The sequence below is a fragment of the Phalacrocorax aristotelis genome, chromosome 5 (assembly GCF_949628215.1).
Source record: "Phalacrocorax aristotelis chromosome 5, bGulAri2.1, whole genome shotgun sequence".
Taxonomy (NCBI): Eukaryota; Metazoa; Chordata; class Aves; order Suliformes; family Phalacrocoracidae; genus Phalacrocorax; species Phalacrocorax aristotelis.
Window position 1 is genome coordinate 4,434,068 of NC_134280.1, and position 17,696 is coordinate 4,451,763.

Below are 17,696 nucleotides of genomic sequence, written 5' to 3' on the forward strand. Positions count from 1 at the left end.
AGAGCAAACATACGTATGCAAAGCTCTGCTTAAAGGCAGCAGGATCATCCAGCAACACAAGTGTCCAAACGAAGCTACAACAATGGCCACATCAGCTATCTGCTGCCAGCCTGGGGACTGTGACTAACTTGCACATACATTTGCATAAGTTATATAAAAATGAATGTATAAAGTTATATTTATCTGTACTTGTATCTTCTTTGATATGAGTGGATGTTGCTTGTCCACCCACAGTAAAAACTTACAATATTGTAGGCTTATAAATACAGAAAGGAGGAGAGCAAATTACAACACATTTCTCCTAGGCTACACTTCAAATATTGTTCAGAGGAATGGATTTGTGGACAAAAGCTAGGGCTTATAACACATCAGCAAGTTGGCCATTGATACAGCACCATTTCCATTGCTGTTGGGTTCCCATGAATAAGGAAATTGGTCTGATGAGGTGTGATAAATAACTTCACTTCTTCACCCTCATTTCCCACTGCATCCAAGGTCCTTGGACCAATCCCATCAGTTACAGTTCTCTGCAAGCCCTGTATCTAGCCATATCCCACCCCAAACTGGGCATGAATGTGAGCAATCAGGGTCTGAGCCAGCTCCCGCTGGAAGGTGGTGGGTGTTTTCCCACTGACTTCAAAGAGAGCTGAAGCAGGTCCTCACTGCATAGCAAGGAAGAAGATCATCGAGATTTATAAACATGATTTTCTGTTCATCTTTCTACTTCCTAACTTCATAATCTCGGTTTCCTGGACTAATGCCATGGGTTGCTGTTCTGTAGTTGATTTACAATAAACAGAAGAAAAACTCTGTAAACTTGTGTTTTACTGCCAGTGACACACATTTCAAATTCCTTCTGTATTCTCAGTGAAAAAAAAAAAAGTTACTACAAAGATCTGGAGGAAATACAGTATTTGGCTTAATCCCTAATTGAAGAAGAGTAGATTGTTATGGAGACACAAATTATATTGTACATAATGAATTTCATCAGAATACAAATATAACAATATTGCTTTTTGCCTTTCAACTAGGGAACATCGTATTTCAAACTTGGGAATCATTTAGCTTTCAGATTTCTCAAAGTAGTTGCAAGGAGACTTGGAATTTCAAAGTAATTGCAAGGGTATGTGAAGCTCAAATCCAGCTTAATGACAAAGGGGAAGAGAAAACTAAGAAATCTCAATTAGCGTAACCAGTGATAACTAGATTCCGTTTCTGGGTGAACAGCATCAGATTAGTACAAGGAAACAAAACACTCAATTAGGAAATATCAAGATTCAGTGGAACGAAGGAAAGCATAACCAGGAGATCTCAAGTTCAAGTTGCCATAACCCTTCTGAAACATCGCAGCTCAAAGAGGGCTAAATTGCCTGAGAACAAAACGACAACCTGAACTTTCCTCGTTGGGGCTAGTTTTATTTATCAAAAAACTTTTAGTTTTGCATCAAAATTTGCCCAGTGGGTAAATCTAATATATGTAATTTCAGGAAGAAAAGGAAAAAGTCCTACTGAAAATTCAACTCATCCCTACTTATATTGTGTATATATATAAATATATATATTTGAATGAACATAATTTAGTAAGTAATCTAGTAGGTAACTGTACCGGCACGTAGAGGTATATTTGTAGTAGTTTTTATTCTGTATCCATGCACCAATCTCTGTAAATACAGGATGAACAAGTTGTCTTGAAACTTTTATTGTGTATCCAGTTGAACGAGAACATCTTCTTTGGATAACACAATATAAATTACCTAATTAAGACACATGATATGTGTAATAAACCCACATATATAAAACATGTGCAGCAAACAGTTTTTCAGCCCAAATGTGTCATTGGATTTTTTTTATTTTCAATTTAGGAAAAAAAAAAAGAGTATACCACATGTAGACTAATAGTCTTCCAAATTTCCTTTGTCTTTTTTCTTTCAATTACAAGGGCATTGTCATTACACAAGTCTAAAACAGAGTTCCTCATGCTGGGAGATTTGAGATTTATTTTCAGATTTTAACCAAAAAAAAAAAAGGATGATATGTTCATCTTTAAAAGTTGATACGCATCTATGATGTCATAAACTTATGTATGGCAGCAATATAGATAATTCTGTATCACCATTACTGTTATCGCTGAATAAAAAGTTAGCATGAAACAGAGAAGCGTAGCACATATAATCCCAACAGCACGAAGTCCCAAAGGGTGAGTGTGATCCTTGAGTACATAAAATGGAGGCTCACGTATAGCAGCAGAAAGTTGTTGTGTCTTCTGTGTACAACACTGGGGAAGTCATTGAAAAAAAAAAAAACAAAACAAGAAAAAAAACCCAACCTTCAGTTCTAGCATTCACACAAGAAAAATTATGGCAAAACCCCTGGAACTGACTTAGAGAAAAAAAAAAGAATACTGACATTTTTCAGGACCCATCTTACGGATTTAAACTCCACTTGTTTCATTTACAAAAGGGAAGGGTTTTGATATACGCTTATTCAAGCGTAAAGAAGAAGAATCAAAAGCCAGAGGTTACAAGCTAAGGCTAAAGAAATTTAAATGAAAAATATTTTAAATACTGAAAAAAATAGCATCAGAACAACATATTAAAACTCATTCTTTCCTAAGGAGGAGCATTTCTTGAGCTGAGGCTTTAGGAACTATTTAAGCTGAAGCATAAATTAGAAATATCATGGTGGTTTTACTGAACAAAGCCCTATGGCCTATAGATCAAGAGGTCAGAGTAGTCCCTTCTGACCTTTAAATGTAAGAGCAGCATTTTATTTAGGACTACTATTATTTGTATTCTGTTAGTCCTGAGAGTTCCTAGTCACAATTAGACTCTGCATCATGGAAGATCCTGAGCAGACAGAGAGATTTCATAGCTTTCCCCAAGAGTTTGCAGTCTTAGAGCTCAATTTTGCAACTTGCAGTGAATGCAGTTCCACATAAGTGGGATCATTTTCCCAAATTCGATGATAACGCAATACCGACATTTATTATAATGGTATTTCTTTCATTTTGCCATCACAGTGTTTGGGAGTTTGACTGCATTCCTTGCTAAGTAGCCTATTCTGTTTTGTTCATACGAGACTCCAAATTGCCATTTAAAATTCCCGAGTTTATTAACTTTAAACTCCTGGTGCCAGCTCTTTTATATGGCAAGCCAGAAGGCAGGAAGAGGCCTGTGACTGACACGACACGTACGTGTTCCTGGAGAATACACTGGAGACTTCTCTCTTTGATCTGAACCTCCCTAGTACAGAAAAGCTCATCACGTTGGCCAGGCAGACTCTATTTTCACATTTTAAGGCCTTAAAGATCCCAGAGTTACCCACGGAAAGATTTATTAAACCTCATTTTGGCATACCCAAGCTAATGGGTTGTCCCAGTTTCAAAGTCATCGGTTGAAATAGCCGCATTTTCAAGGTGTCTCCTGTTTGTTTGAGGTCTAGCACTGATGTACATGCCTCTGGCTATCGGTGCCAAGAAATTACGTGTACCGTGTTCAAGCAGCGCAGTTCGTGTCCCCAGAATTGTTATATTTCTGATCGCCACAATAGTTACACTAAAAGCTTGTGCTCCAGACTGGTGGGATTCAGCTTCAATTTTTAGCACACTATTTTCACTGCATCCTACACCCAGCCACAGCTTATCTATCATTTGATTCTGACAGATACATATTTTATATTTTGACAAGCAACCCACTTGACTGCTTTCCTGTGACATCATCTTATCTCTGAATGTACCAACCTGTTAATAACTTCATTTTCTGGTTGAATTTTTCCAAATTAAATTAAGCAGGCGAAACATGTTAAGCTCACCAAGTCCTCTTAACACTTCTGCTGAAGGGCATCTTCTGATAGCTTGATTTTGAAAAGGGCAGCATACAACCTGTTCAGAGAGGGATTTGGTCCAAAATATCAGGTTTCTGGAAGGTGGAAGGTTTCTTCCTCAGCTAAGAAATACAAAAAGGATAAAACACAAAACCAAACAACAAAAATTAAATATTTATCATCTGTTAACTAATATTCTAGAGATTATATCATTATTTAATGGTACTTGAAGGAAACCCTTATGAGATAAAAAGGAGCAATACAATCTAACATAAACTAATTTTCAATTTTTCTTCTGTAGATAGAAAGACGGAAGCTAAATATAGTCCAGTGTTAGTATGAAATAATTTTCTCTCTATCTTGCGACAATAAAGAGTCAGTAGAAGCTTTTCTTTCATGTTAATTAAAACAATTTGGGGGGGGGGGAAATCTTGTTCCTGGATATACTATATAATATTCTTAATTAAATATGGGCACTTTTGTACTTATCTTATTCCATAATTAGCTCTTCCATAGAAGCAATACTGCACTGGACGTGAAATCACAGGACAGTGAGAAAATTTAATTGCGTAACATGGACACAAAATCAGAATATCAGGCTCTTTTCCCAGTTGTGTAGCTCAGAACATTTCTCCCCATTCTGTGCCTCAGTCTGCTGCCATTTAAATTGAAAATGTCGCACCAAGGAGAAGGAAAATCAATACGAAAAACATAGCACAACTTATTTTTTCCAGTTGTGTTACAAGCCAAAACACAGCACACTCAGTTCCTGGAGGTTTCCTGTGTGCTCAGGTTGTTTCAAGAAGAAAGTTGGCATGCACAGAGCCACAAGCATCAATCCTGACCTGCTCGGCTACCGGCGGTCAAGACGAGGTCCAAAGCAGCAGAGGCACGCTGTGCCTGAGGTGAATCAGCATGTCTGGCCATCACCCCATCCCAGGAACCTCCCCAGCGATAGACTTCTGCCCTCCAGACACATCCTGCCTTGGAGAAAACGGCCTTGGCACGTGCCCACCCAAAGCCACAAGGACCATGAGAAGGAGAAAGTCCAACAGCTCGGTGCCAAAAGGCTCCGACCACTTCATTTTCTCTTTGCATCTAAGATCTCTCCTGCTCCAAGAGCATGGATGAGGAGCTCAGAGAAAGGTTGGTGTAATTCCCCTGGAGTTACACCTTTGAAGGCCTGTAAAGAGGCCTGAACTGCATGAAATGCCATCGCATAAATTACCACTACGGTGGGACTTCATTATCATTTGTAGATTGCATTTCCTGATGTATCTGAAAATATCCACTCAGGGCCAAATCCTCACTCTGTTCAATTTGAGTATAACTTTCAGCTCTAACAGGGTGTCAGGCTCCCAACAGGGAGCTTTGAAAGCACAGTGTATCTCGTTGGGCTTTACAGCAGCGATCTTCAAAGATGCCTAGTGGGAGAAAGGCCACCCAGCACCAGAGAAAGCTGCAAGAATGTGCTAGGGGCTGCCAGAGCTCTCCGTGCTCGTGCCTTCCCCTACCCCACTTCTCTCCACTGTGGACATCTGAGCCAACCTTATATTTATTGGAAAACACATTAAGACCAATAACTCAAGAGCCTGAGTTATGATAAGTGCTTTCATTTTCCTTACCATTGGTAAAAAAAATAATAATTTCTGACGATGCTAACAGTGACCTGATCCCATCCATCGTGTTCCTGTAACAACCCTATTTCAAAACATTGCAAGGTTTGCCCAGGAAAGAAGCCCTGACCTGAGGTAGGAGTAGCTTGGGACCAGAGACCAGCTGCAGAAAAGACTGAGCCTTTTAAACAGATCGGTACTACTTGGGAGCTACATACAGCAGCTGAAACACATGCCATTGTATCGGGGAGTGAAAAAACCAATCTGTAACTTCAACTTGTTTAAAACAGATTTAATTAGAACTAATACAAATGCATCTTTCCTACATGGCTGATCTAATCAACACTGGCAGTTTTAATTACAAGCCTATTTAAGGTGAACATATTGCATTACTGTGAAAAAGATGCATTATTTTACGTTGTAGGTGTACCTCCTACTTCTCTATCTGTCACACAAGCAGCGTCTTTAATAGCTGTTAATGTTATGTCTCATTTTCCAAGTTCAATTTTTGAAGTTTCTAAGCACAATCCGCTGGAATCCAACCCAAATCTAATAATTGCAATCTATTTTATTTTTTCCTCACTATTTAGTTTTCACCACAAAGAGAATGACAGGTCTAATATGAGGCTCCTGAAATGTAGTTACATCTAAGCTTCAGCGCTCCAGAGCACATAAAATAAATATATGATCAATGAAATGAAACATGACAAAATGTTTCATATTGATGTTATTTTTCTTTTCAAAACGTCTTTTATGGTTAATGCCCTCAGTCACTTTTTCCATACATTTTCTTTTTTGTAATATATAGCTTTCCTAGTTCTGATTTCAAGTTCAGGGTGCCTGGGGAGAATTGGAAGATTTCTTCAAACCAAGACTGTTCCTTCAGCCTTTCACATGAGAAAATTGTTAGGCGCATTAAAGTATTCCTGACTATGTTGCATTCCTTTGTTCAGAGTGAGTTTTGGGAACACATCCTTTTCTCATTATATTTCCATAAAATATATTTGATCTATTCTATTCTTAGAATACCTCTGATGTGGTCTGTGAATGGAGCACAGTATAAAAATATTTCTTCTTTTTTTTTTTTTATACGAGACAAAATGTTTCCATTTCTTAGACACATAAAAAGTCACTATATAGCACTCCACGAAAGTAAAACTTTACAGAAAGTCTTGGTATAACTCGGCACAGATCACAAAAGGAATCCATCATTGCAGAGTCCAGTTGTAGCTCAGAGCCTCATCAAACGCACACAGATAGTGACAGAAGGAGAAAAAGAAGAGGAGGAGAAGAAAGAGGAGAGGCATAAAGGAGGAATGAGACCTGGATAATACTGCTGGGAAGCAAGTTTATATTTAGCAGCACAGAAAGATGTTAACCATGTGCCTCCTAGAAAAAAAATAAATCTGCCGTAATAGTAGTTGACAATAAAATCACCTTTGGAAAAAGTCTTAATACTTTCAGAGCACAACCCAGGATACCTCCAAATGCAGACAGATGCTTGAAATGTTTACACAGACAGATCACTGCAGCAATTTAGGCATTTTTGCCCCCTTCACTTCCCTATCTTCTGACTGTTGTCTTCTTTAGGACCTTGAGAAAGACCAAGTAGCAGCCGCTCTGAGCGGCTTTTTTCTGCAGCTTAGGCTTGGCTTGGCTGTTTATTGCTACACCCATAAAATTATGGTTTTGATCAATCTCTTCAGAACCCTTTTTCTCTCTGAAGTTTTCCATTCGTCCAAGGAGCACTGCTCCAACCTGACATGTTGGAAACATGAGGACCAAGAATACAGGGTTGCCTCCGGTCCGGATCCACCCCGATCCGGCGGGGAGTGAAACACCCCGACGCACACGGCCAGGGCAGAAATCACCCCTTCCAGCAGCCGAGTGTGCCCCCGATTTTTACTCCAGTAATGTCATCTGATGTGAACCAGGAGCCTGCAGCAGCCCAGCTGCATTGGTTGCTGACCACAAATGACTTAATCCCCAGTATAAACAAGGCCTAACGTTCAAATTCATCTGCCGATTCCCTCGCAGCTTCCTACTCACAGTTCACGGAAGATGACTTCTCCTTGTTCCCACAACTGGATAGTCGGGATCAAAGGCTCGAAGAGAAAGAATATAAAGCCTTTTTTTGGAAAAAAAAAATCCAAAAACAAAAAACCCACCCTCAGGTTGCAAGTGTCTTCGCTTCACCATGTTGTGGTGTTTAAAAAAAAAAATTAAATCACCATAGAAAATTTTTAAAACTTTAAAACAGTAACATGCTTGTGTAGGTACCGGCGGCAGCAGCAGCTGCATGGGATGCAGTTTGTGCCTCTCGCTATCCTCATAAATACATATATTTATTGTTGATTGTTTAACAGACAAACCGGCATTCGCTCCAGATGCTATTTCAACAGCCATGGGAAGGGCTTCAACCGGCTGAGCCAGAAAGCAGGTGAAGTGGGGGGGGAGGGGAGTGGTTTATTGTTTAGTTTTAATTCCCATCAGAACTGAAAAATATTTGAGAAAAAAATCATGTAAACAGAAATGTAAAATCTGTGAAGATCAATGCCTTTTTTTAAATTAATATTTTACTCTAGAGGAGTGAAATATAACTTACAGTCTCAAAATCAGACTGATGGTGTCTGTCTGAGAACCTTCGATGCATCAACAGCACAAAACTGCCTGATCCCCCACAAACTGCAGACTGGAAATGTGGAAATTATTCACGTAGGTGTGTTGGCAGGGTTGTGTCATCTATCCCATAATGCACCTGGTTGCCATCACTTTTACTTTAAAGAGCACTAAAATTCAGCTAATAAAATTTAAAAAGAAAATCATATAAAAAGTGACATATAAGCAGGTTTAACATATGAATAAAAAAGCTTTAGCATGTTCTTTGACACATGAAGCGTACATTCTTTTTTATCAGGCTTTTCCCAATTAAAATAATGAAAAACATGCACTACTTACAAATAAATAAATAAATAAATAAATAAATAAAACCACCACCCCCCAGCCTCACCCGCAGTAATAAATACTGCGTGTGTAACAGGATCATTCTGGCAAAGGAGATTTTTTTCTCCCCCTCTATGAAATTTTCTTGGGTAATATACAACAATGAATTTTCATCACACTGTCCACAGATTTGCACACATAAAGGGACTTACACGAAGGCAAGCTATTTTCCCCTAGGAACTCTCCATTTCCAGCAGTTATTTTAATGGCCATGCATCACTCCTCTGCCTTCGGTGCCCTTGGCTCTGCTACTGCCATCCCAAGCGCCCTTCAACCCAAAGACCTCAACTCTGCCCATCCCAGGAGGTCCCAGCCACGCAGTCAGATCCACGTCCCAGACAGGTGGGACACAGTATTTCTTGTCACTGTTTTAGGGAGTGGCTCTGCAAGCACTGGAGATGCTGATGGGAGCCAAGACCAACCCAGCACACACCTTCTGGTTGAACCACCGCAGGAAAAGTGTTAATTAAGCTCATCTTAAGTTTGCAGGGCAGAGAAAGTCATTCACATGAACTTCCTTTGCCACTGCATGCTTGAATTTCACGCACTCTTAGCAATGAAGCAGCTCATGAGCTTCAGCCCTCCCTACAAGGAGCTGAAGAGCCGGTGGCTGATAGACAACATCTCCTTGCTGCAGCTAGACTTCTTATCCGTGTTCCCTCTCACCTTGGCTTTCCATCAGCCCTCCCCAGTGGTCACAGTCGCCAGGGTGCCCCTGCGCAATGGCTGGCCACACACAAGCAGCTGTGCGCATCAAGTGCAAGATGGTGCAAAGCCAGCTCCTCACGGACACCGCAGGTGAAGGCGAGTTTTACTCCACCTCACGGAAAAACGCTCAACCAGTTGTCTAGAACAATAAAAAAAAAAACCCTAATCGTATGCTTGGCTTCCCATCTAGTATATGATAACTGAAATGGCTGGGATCAGAAAAGCTTTACCACCTCTGTTTCCCCCGTCACATGCTGTACTTCTACTTAAGTGCAAGGTAAAGGCCAGTGACAGAAGGAGCACTTTGTTTATCGACATTTCTTCATATCAGCTCAGCGATCTACAGGATCAATCCCTTAATTTTCAACATCTTTTAAGCATGTCAGAGATCAGAAATGAGCCATATCTTGCTTCTTAATAAGTTTCTATATAAATCACTGCCTTATTAAAAACAAAACATAGTATCCTCCACTAATGATCAAATTCTACAGTTTAGCAATGTTAATGACCCTTTACTCTGGAACACTGAAATATTTTTATTATAAAGGTTATGACTTGTATTGTATTTATTGTAAGCAGGGGTTTTATATTTTTTAAAAAAATCAATATTTTAATATGTAACACCTAAATATATAACCTTCCTATGGCTACATTTCAAAGGCAATGTGTGTGTTCCACTTTCTTTAAAATAAAATATTTAAAAAACCCAGCAACTCTTCAGAAAGTTGTAAATATTCTAGAAAGCTTGTTAATCATGAAATCTTATAAACTGAAATTTGTTCAGGGCAAGGGAATCTATATGATTTTCAGCAAACTGCCTTTGTTTCAGAAGCACTGGTTCACATGTCAGCACGCCAATGTGTCATGCCTGGTTACATTTGTCTTGTTGTGTTAAAATTACGTTCCTGACATACCCAGGCTCGATGCCCCATCTCCATTATGTGTCAGGCTGCCCGTTTTAAGAGCGTTAGCTTTTAATGTCTTTGTACTGCCTTGTTTTTTGCATTGCATGAATTTGCCGACTAGAGAGTAAGACCGATGCCCTCTTCTGTCTCTGGTCCCAGCAGAGACCGCCCGGCAAGGCACTTGCACCCACCAGGACTCCAAACACACTTAAATCATACGTGGCAATTGTCCAAGCTCAAAGGAGAGGCTGTACAATAAACAGCTGTGTCAGCCGAATATGGCAGTATGGCTCGATTCATATTGCTTTCCCAGAGCCCTCCCCGTAAGCCCCACTCCTCGCAGGAGAAATAACGAATGTTTACATTTGTCACCTGGGCAAAATATGCTTTCACATTAAATGTTCACAGTCGGCTTCCTGGCGAAAGGCAACGTGGGTGTAGGACAGTAGCTGGCTCTGAGGCGTACGTTCAGGTGGCTCTTCATGCCATGGGTGGTTCAGCTACAGGGCAGCATTTGCAGTGGGCATGGAGGAGGCTGGCAATGTGCAGAACTTCATGGTTAAGTAGAAATCCTAGATAAATTCAGCAAGTGTGGGCTTTGATCCCACTGCAAGCAATCTAGGTAGGATTATTGTTCTACAATACAATTCTCATCCAGCTGTTGGAAACTCAGACATGTGCCAGTCTCCAGTATCGACATTTGCTTCTGTTAAATTCAGTTAAATTCATCAAAATGTTTTGACTCTCTCTTCTTCTGAAATACTGCATTATAATTAGCCCAGTACACCGGACTGACTTTGGGATAGCTAGAAATCATCAGTAAACAGAAGTTTCCTTACAAGGACATTTTGAATTTCTTTTCCTTCTTATGTACTAGCACATGTATGTACATTTAAACTCTCATCACAGGGCTCAAGGCTTAAGTGTGTATTTTGGTAAAATAATAACATTTTCTCTTTATTATGGGTGTAAAATAGATCAGAACTCTAGTATCAATTTTTTATGGGGCTACAACGGTAACAAGACAGGTGTCAAACATCTTGCTCATTAGGGTTCGATTTTGTTAATTCCCTTTTAAACCAGGGCACAAGGTAGAGGCCCATGGTGGCAATGGGGATAACTCCTGTAGACACCCCACCATCACTGTCTCATACACATGTCCTCCCCATACACCCGACAGCCATAAATTGGAAGTCTTCTTGAGTAAGACAGTCTAGAGAGCAGTCACGTGAAAAATTCTATGGCTGTTTTTGTATAATATTCGTTGACATCATTGATCTCTCCAAGTAAAAAGCAAACATACTATCATTTAATATCATATCATATCAAGCTGCACAGCCATGGGCAGAAGCAGCAATGCATTAACTTTTTGAATTCCTGTACCAGGACTACTACTCCTCTGGGAAAGGGACTCTAGACTTCAGAAATTTACATTATAAATTATTTATACAAGCACAAAGTAAAGTAAACTTGTTCTTTAAGTGAAGGCTTTTGTACAGCTGATTTTGCAAGTTATCTTCCATGTTTGGGTCGTGAGGTATCATACTTCAATACCAATAGAAACCCATTTTATAAAAGCAAGAAGTAACAAATCAATAAATAAACTACCAAGCATAATTACGCCACAGGTCAACGTTTCTCCAACACCAGTAGCTGATGTACACTGAGTTACCACATACACTCATAAAAAGTAACAGATATAACCTGTTGGTGCAAAATTTTAAAAGCAAGTGCTGGCTTTGGAAGTTAGTATAAGTGCTGGTGAGCATATAACAGGTGATCGTAAAGGTACTTGAGCAGCTGAATGCAAATAAGTCTGAAAATTTCACCCAGTGACAAGAGTCATACTGGGCTAAAATTCACTTAATATTTCATAATTCAAACTATAACAACTTCTTATCACAAAGCTCCACACGTCTGCAAAGTAACCCTCCCTCTATCCCCATTTTCAGCTGTCTTTCAAATAGCTGAGCAGTTTATGACCCAGACATGGTAAGACCCTAAGTAACACTGGGTTCTAGTTTGGGACTTTTTGAACTGCAGTAGAAGTTTTCTGTTGAAAATTTGAAAAGCAAATTTGTTAGTCTGAAGCTTAACATGTTTTTTTAATAAAATTGACTGGTTTACATCTTGCAACATTCCAAAAAATTAAAAATAATAAACATCTCAGACTTGCTTCCTCTTTAGCTGGACAGGTTTCCCACAGCTGAATCCTTTGATGATACTCTTTGGACTTTCTATTTTAAGAAGCCATCCCTTTCTGCTTCTCTCTGGAGGCGAACTCTTTTGCTCTCCTGCCAATCTTCCTCTTGACCTTTCTGTCCTGTGTACTTGGCCCTTCCCTCTCTTTTCCAAAGTCCTCTCTCTCTCCTTCCACACCACTAGACCCTCTTCATTTCCAGTGCCAATAATTCCTCCTCAGTTGCCAGCAGACCTCCTCTTCTGCCCTGGTTGCCAAACTATTTAATCTTCTAGCCCTTCTTCTTCACTTTTGCCAGAAGATTTCTCCAACTTCCAGAGGAAGCGTATTGCCAAGACCACCCCATGTTTTTGCACCAGTGTAACAGCCAGTATTGATACAACTGGATATATTAACTGCAGGAACCACATGTAGCAGTAAAAAACTGTTATTATGACATTGAAGTTATACATAAACGTTGACCTTAATTGCACATCAAGAGGAAATTACTTTTCAAATGCTATAGGTAATAATTTTAACTCAATCTCTAATTTCCAAACCAAAATATTACATTAAAGAACACATAAAGGTATACCGGAGACCACCTTTTTTGTGTGAAGGGAGACCTGCTTAGTAAACACCTCTTTACCACGAACACTGTGAAAACAGCAATAGGTCAGCTGCGTTGCATGAGTTTCACGTGAACCGCCTATTTTTTGTTGCAGTAGCTGCAAGACAGTATCCAACACCCTCTTCAGCAAACTCACTGACATGGTTCTTAACAAAAACTCTAACTCTCACTAAAGAGTATTTATCAGACTCCTCCACATCATGTGTCAAACCAAGAACTGTCCATGCCTAGGGACTAAGGGAGGATGTTCTTTTTGGCCTTGGACACAGATCTTATCTATCTATGCATATTATTCTCTCCCAGCTACAACAATATATCTCTAGCCACTCCAGCCAGATTAATATTTAAACATGATGACATTGCCATTCAAAAGCTTCAGACTTGATTACTATAGTTCTCATAGTAGGAAACCACTAACTTTAAAAGAATTACAACTCTTTCAGAGTACAGCAGACCAGAAACAGAGGCGGCTTTCCAAGCCCATCATCCTTACACGTAGCCCTCCTCCCATTAAACATCAAGATAGATACTTCATTTCATTTTGATTTCCCAAAACCCTCCAAGGAACAGACCAGCTCTGTGGGCTCCATCACCCAGCATGAACACACTTGCACTTGAGAATTGCCTTCAAATAGGAACATAACCAAGAATCAAACTCATGGAGACAGATTAAGTGGTTCAGGCAACAAAGAGAGACTCGCTCCTAAAAATATAGCAATGATTAGAATACCAGCATTTCTAAAAGCCGCCAATAAATCTTGCTTTATTGACCTACAGCAGCCTCACAAAAATAACACCGTAAAATAGACAAGTCCACAACCCCCTCTTCATAGACTGAGGAAAAGAACAAATGCCTCCTTTGCAAAATCTTGAAGCCAAAGATGAATGTTGCATAAATACCTATACTCATACACAAGTAAATAAATAAATAGAGTTGTGAAGTTAACCAAAACATCTTAAAATACTTTGCTTGTCTGGTGTAAACTCTCCTCAATATAAGGACAGCGTATGCACAGCTCAGAACATTTCAGCCTACAAGCAGTTCTCAACCTCAGACCTGTAAAGCCTTAAAGGTTTGTTGTGATTTTGAGGGCCTTCAAGCTCTCCCCATGCCATCTTTTACCTGGCAAAGGTAGCCATCCTAGTGTTCACGTTCTACTTTACCGCATAAAATGTGAACAGCTTTCAATTTAGGGAACAAAACACCCTCCAGCTGAAGAAAATTCTCACATTACAGAATCTACTTCAATTGTGGTCAGTTGTCATGGAGAAAGAAGGGGGGGGGGAAGAAAAGTATATTCCTATGTGAAAACCTTTCTCATTCAAAAAAGAAAACGGGGAAAAAAAAAACAAACAAACAAACAAAACCCCAACTCCTCTCCTTCCTGCACTTGGCATTTTATGCAAAGTAGGTGAATCTGGAATGAGAGATCATTTAAAAAATACTCATTATGCTATTTATGTACAGAAATGTGGTTGTGTAAAAGTATAACAGGAATGCATTCACAATTGGTTTAAGTAATTTTCTCTTGGCAAACCACCATAAAAAACAGGGGCGTCATGGCGCCACCAGAATCCTAAATTGTGGTGGAGAATCATCAGTACACATGGCATTAATCTCTGTCTCCTTGCAGGAGACACCCTTGCCTGGATTACTGGCCTGCCTCTTAAATCTAAGACATTGTAACTTGAGTTTAAAAAGACACCATAAATAAGATATACTCTCCTCTCCCCCCATCCCCAAGCAAAATGTTACCCACTTTATTAAAAAGACAAAATTTCAGACAGTTTACTCCCGTTAGTACTCTTCATTGTCAAAGCACACCGAAAGCGCAGTACTAATGGGTTAATAATAGATCATGTAATCTTCAGTATTCATATTGGACATGATTCAGACTACTGAAAGGCTTTTGAAATATATACATATAATTAGTTAACCCATTGGTATTACATTCTTGTTACTTTGGATTGATCACAAGACTGTAGGGATCTCATTATACCATACCAGTTTATTTTCCCTAGTGACTGAGAACGCTTAGCTGGCTTTTAATATCTTATTATTAATCGCTTACTAAGTTTTCAAATCTTCTTTTTCCTTCTTCCAAATTTAGGCAGAGTTTTGTTAATAGTTCAATTTAAAATATCACCATTCTCTTTGCAAATTTCTCTGTGACTTGTAAACATTTTAAAAATGTTCTACCAGATGAAATTCATGTCTTTTAAAGGAAACTGTGCCTCTGTTTTGGTGGAAAAAAAATAAAAGACTGATAGTTTGGGAACACCCACTCAAGATAAAATAAGGATCCTGGAAGATTTCCTGTGGGGGTTAATGGAGGCCAGGCCAATGGTAACTGACCTTGAAGCTTCATCTGGGGACTTCGTGTTTGTCCGCAGATTATTTATGTAGGTTTTTTTTAAGGCATCTTCAGTATGCAAAGCTAAGTTTGTCAACCCTGATATGGTGAGGGTCCAAAAAATGTCACTGATAAGTGCCACCTTTATATGCACTTATAAAAAGGGAACTCAATATGGAAATATTTTTAGTTGATTTTCTTATATTCTACTTAGTGCAGCATTGCCAAAAACATGCTAACTTAATTCAGAGATAGTACAGCAGCAGAGCATTAACATATTAAATAATTAGCAGATATAGGTATTTTAAATGAAACTTACCCACAATGACACATGTTTAATTCAGACTGTGAGCCATGGTGTGCTTTCCCCAACAAGTTATATGACTGTAACACTGTCTTTAAAAGCTATTATTTTAGATACCTCGGAAAAAGAGGGAAAAAAAAAGTGTTAAGGATCCATACGCAGAGTTTCTGCAAATGAATATGATGTATTCCAGAAACAACATGCATTCACACAGACACTCAATAAGAAAGGGACTGTTTACTCAGTTTATAGCTTGAAAACCACTAGGGACTGTGTTCCAGTATGGGAAATTTTAGTACAGTGCATTGTTAATACAAAATAAAAAGCAAGCCTGGGAAGTTCGGATTATATTTTTTTGAAAATGCTTGTTTGGACCATTAAAAAAAATACTGCCTTCTAATGTCAAAGTACGAACAAATACTTTTTCAGATGAATAAAATCTGTAATCAGTTAGATAAGAGCAATATGCCTTTTTTTGGCATTTAATCAAACAATGAAATCACATACACATTTCCTGACACAAAAGACAAATGATGTAATAATCTGAAGGAGTTTCTCTATCTCCTTGGAACTTTGCATACTTGACTTGTTTTCCATATTTTGTGACTTTAAATGGTGGGAAAATTATATTAAAATGCTTGTAGCAGTTCCTCTAAACTAGCATCCTTTTTGTTTTATTGTATTTAATATAAAAGCAGCAATTATTTGATTTCAAAGTTATGAAAATATGTACCTTATGAGAAAACAAGCAATTTAAGCTTTAATTGGTGTCATTTTTCACAGAACTGGCAAGATTCTTGCATCCCTGGCATGTTGTTTTCTATAAAACTGCAGAGCTGCTTTCAATGAATGTTTTACGAATGTATAAGTTGTTACATGAAGGTATGTGAGTGGATGCCTGGAAATATAAGATTTCTGGGGGGATTTATCCACAAAAGATGCATTTCATTTCATAGTGTATATACTGTAATTTTTCCTTAATATTCCTAATGTGCTTTGCTTCCCATTAAGCATTTCTTCCATTCTTGTATGGGAAGAAAGGGGAGGTATGCAAGAGGGATATTTTGCACAGGAGAAATAGAAATAAAGATGGGGGAAACAATGGAAAAAACTGCTTTGAGAAAATTACTTCAAGTACCTTTTTTTGTGTAAAATTAGACACCCACACCAGTTGGTTTTATCCCATTCCCCCCTCCCCTTAATTTTTCTTTAGTAAGTGAAAGGCTCAATCCCTAGTTTAACTTTCCTCCATGAAGTACAAAATACCCATGACCTTACCTACTGGGGGGATGATTTTCTTTTTTAATTTATTGAAAACGATACCCACAAGATGTGAACTACAGGCCTCCAACACTGGTTCCTGTAAAGATGTACAAGAGATAATCCCAGATAAAAAGCCTGGTCTGTGTGTACAGCTATCCAGCCCTACACCAGTCATGGAAAGGGGTATATAACTGCAAATATCAAGATACCCAAAGCACTGAAATGGCCCAGCCACAAGAAGAAAACTTGTGTAAAATGAGAAATTACTGCAAACCTGAGACGTAGCCATAACTTTTGTGAGTGTCGGGGCCTTAGGAAGGAGTGGGAGCCTCGTGGATGCTGTGTCCTGCTGTGCGACTCATCTTCAATGCCCTCTCAGAGGCTTGGAGGATCAAGCCAGGAAGCGGCCTCACTGGTCAGCAGGGTGGTAAGCATCTGCAGCAAGAGAGCATTTCACTGGAGGGTTCATCCAGGACACGAGACGTCCTAGAGTAAGAGAAGGAGTGATGCTGTGTCAAGAAGGGCGTGGAGGAAGAATGTCGCTGTGGGTCCATCAGCCCCACAGCAACAGGGAGCAGCCCTACCTCTCTATGGGACCCTCTTTCCCTTAGCACAGAGGCAGCAGCCACCACTCAACGAACACATGTAACACAAGGACTTTGGTGCTTTGCTTTAGCCAGCAGATCCTTAGACATGACATCATCCAAAAGGATTTCAATGAGTAAACATTTCACCCTGCACATGGGCCAAACTGGTGAATTAATTCATTCATATACCCAGGAAATTATTTCTTCCAGCATAACTATGTTCCATTAAAAGCCCACCATTGCCACTGGATTTGGAGTCTGCCCTGTACTATCAGCCACGCGTGAGGTGGTCAGGGTCTCACAAGTGAGAACGCAGGAGACCAG

At 39.3% G+C, this 17,696-nt stretch overlaps 1 long non-coding RNA gene across 1 annotated transcript; it reads right to left on the bottom strand.

The window, feature by feature from the left end:
* Window positions 1-1,825: 1,825 nt before the first annotated feature.
* On the bottom strand, window positions 1,826-16,885 carry LOC142057067 (uncharacterized). The gene is made up of 3 exons (XR_012660525.1): window positions 16,801-16,885; window positions 15,538-15,639; window positions 1,826-3,944 (listed from the first exon to the last, which is right to left on the bottom strand). It is a non-coding gene; the product is annotated as an uncharacterized LOC142057067 (long non-coding RNA).
* Window positions 16,886-17,696: the final 811 nt, after the last annotated feature.